The following is a 3,069-nucleotide window of genomic DNA, read 5'->3' as shown; positions in this document are numbered from 1 at the left end:
AATTCTTCATTAATTGTTTAAGGTCTAGTTTTCTAGCTGGTCTGTGAGCCCACAGAGGTCAAAAGTTTGCATTATTGATTTTTTTAATCTAGTCAGTGCAGTACGTAGTAGGAACTCAATTCTATTGTTAAACAAACAGGTGGTTAAATGAATGAACAGTAATAAAAGATAATACTGTTTAGCTCTAAATTTGCAAACAGTGTTCAGTGAACCTGGAATGAAAGGAAACAGGCATCATGTTCTGAGGTCACCTGTTGATACTTCTTTCCAATAAGGAGGAACACTAAATGAGAAGTGTTATTGAGTGATGGGATCCTCAAGTACTAAATAGAACTATTCAAACATCGAGAAGTAGCACTTAGCTTCTCTCATTGAGAACTCGTTTGTCCATCCACTTCAGTCATGTCTAGCACTTGAAGTCTTTTCCTGTCTTCTTCCTTATGCTTTTGTAGATGCTTAAGCATTTTTTTTTTTTGCTAAACAAAGAAAACAAGCAAAGACTACCCTTAAGTCTGGGATGGCATCATTGCTCTATCAGGTCCATAATCTATACATGGAATATTTTGGTCTTCTCAAAGAATTGGTCAGTGTAGTCTATGAAATGCTTGCAAACAGGATAGGGAGTCTGCATTAAAAATTATTGGATAGTTAGAGAACATTGGCTATAGAACTTTCTTCAAGCCTCTACTGCACATGATATTTATTGATTATTTTTATCCACCACTAGATTATAAGTTCCATATTTGGTTAATTTTTCTATCTAGATGTATTCTCAGCTCCTACATAGCCCTTGGCTTTAATGAACAAAGGCAATGAAGAAAAGATGTGGAGTGTGACTTCAGCAAACACAGAGCTCCGCTGTCTGTAAGAGGAAATTCCCAGTTTAGTCAGTGGCAGGAACGCCAACAGGGTAATGGATTTGGTGTGTAGTCAAAATAAATTTGCAGTGACTGCTTTGGGCCGGTGTCACATACATTGGTGTTTCTTCTATTACCTTCAGGTTAGCCCCACTCTGCCTGGATTGATCCTTCTCTGATAGTTAAGAGAAACAATGTGTTGGATTACCAGATCAAGATTCAGAAAGACACAGGACAGTGGTCATTCATGTTGTTGAACACCCTTATTTATCCTAGGTTCTAAGTTTTAGAAGGAGCTCAGGATTCCTTATTTCCTTACAGGATAACCAGAAGTGAAAAAAAAAAAAAAAAAAAAAAAGAACTTGTCTAAATGTGAAAAAGAAAAAACTGGGGTTGGGCTGAGTCAGCATTCTTTCTTCACTCCTTGATTTGAACAGTGCCTTTTAGTCTATTTCTTTTTACTTCCCTACTGAGTTGGCCATCAGATGGGCTTGTCTGAATGAGTTCCTAAAAGTTCTGCTGGTTTGCCATTTTAAGATCTGGTAGCTAATATTATATACTGGGTTGAAAATGGAGTTTTTGTTTGGCACTTTCTTGCTGTCTTCATCCTCAAAGCCTGCATCACAGTGGGGGGGGGCACCTAGCAGAAAGCACAGCTAATGTGTCAGCGCATGAGGCACTGTGCTAGACTCTGGAATATTACAGTGAGTCAGATAGAGTTTCTGGCCACACAGATCTTGTATCTTACCATTTAGTAAGCCAGATGACTTTGTTTAGGCTAAATAAGTATGGAAAAAATGCAAGATGGAAGAGTCCTGGTTATAATAGTAAGAGGCAAAAACAGAATCAAGGGCACGATAATGAACCATGAACTTGAAGTGGAAATGTAGTGTGATGCGGGACCGGGGAAGTCTGTGTGATATGAGTCTGTGTTGATGGAAATAGGTGTCTATGTGTTTCAAAGAAGTTAATAGTCCAGCTAAAGTTAGGACTGCTCAGCCTGCAGCTACAGTATTCTGTTCTCTCCTAAACACCGCATTTACCTCATTTTTTGTGATTATATTTATGTACAGAAAACGTAGCAGGGTACATTTAACCCAGTTTAGTGGCAAGTTCTTTAGCCTTTCTTTGCCTTTTTCCAGCTTGGCAATGCGAGCCACAGATTTAGGACCCAGGACGTTGCCTCCCCAGTGGCGGCAGATCTCATCGTAGCTGTCGTTGTAATCGGTCCTAATAGCCTCCACCAGCTTGGCTAGAGCACCCTTGTCTTCTGAGTTAACCTTGTGAAGGCGACAGTGGTGCAGGTCTTCCTGTGGACCAGCCGCCCAGCCTGGCCTCTCCCTTGATGACGCAGTAGGGACCCTATCTTTCTGCACAGGGCAGGTAGGAAAACCACCAGCTCAATGGGATATACATGATGGCAGTCACCACCAGCTGAGCCTTCTTCTTCTCCACCAAGATGGTGACTGTTGGCCCCTGCTGGAAGGACAGGTGCTCTCTCAGTGGGGACGTCCCCTTCCCCAGCAGCTTTCTTCTCAGCGCGGGCCAGTGGCCTCTGCTTCTTCTCCTGCTTTGTCTCTGGCCTGTAGTTATGGGCAAGCTTAAGCTGCTGGGCAGCTGTTTGCTGGTCCAGGGCCTGGGTAAACTGGTTAATGGCAGGAGATACTTTGAGTTGCTTGTAAAATGGTCCTTTGCCACTGCAGCCTAAAGTAGCGGGGCCATTTGACAAAGTGCGTGAGATCTCTTTTGCATTGGATATTCTGCCCAATGCCGAAGTTCTTGGGCCTTTTCTCAAACAAAGGATTGACCACTTTTTTGGCCTCATCTTTCTTCACGACAGTGGGGGCCAGAGCCACTTTCTTCCCCTTTGTCTTCTTTACCTTGGGCATCTTGGTGGGATAGAAGAGAGAGCACATTCACCTCATTTTAAGGGGACAAATTAGAGTGTGTCCATGGAGGATTGGTTAGGATAGCAAAGGGCCTGCAAACCATCATACAGGGGGCTGAAGGACCTGGTGATGTTTAGTCTAAGAAATAAAGACTTGGATGGGAGAGATATAGCTCTTTTCAAAGATTTGTCATAAGGACAAGAATGTGAGTCACCTCCTTCATTGTCCAGAGAGTGCTCCTGTGACAGCAGCTGAATGAATGGGTGGAGAAGTTAGGGAGGATCTTCAGTTCAAAATGAGCAGACACATTCAGTTGATGAACA

General features: G+C 42.7%; 1 pseudogene; it reads right to left on the bottom strand.

The window, feature by feature from the left end:
• Positions 1–1,949: 1,949 nt before the first annotated feature.
• Positions 1,950–2,746, bottom strand: LOC129692095 (60S ribosomal protein L7a-like; annotated as a pseudogene).
• Between the last annotated feature and the right edge of the window lie 323 nt (positions 2,747–3,069).

The sequence above is a fragment of the Psammomys obesus genome, unplaced genomic scaffold, assembly GCF_907164565.1.
Source record: "Psammomys obesus unplaced genomic scaffold, mPsaObe1.curated_primary_1811, whole genome shotgun sequence".
Classification (NCBI taxonomy): Eukaryota; Metazoa; Chordata; class Mammalia; order Rodentia; family Muridae; genus Psammomys; species Psammomys obesus.
This window is presented reverse-complemented; position numbering and strand designations above follow the sequence as displayed.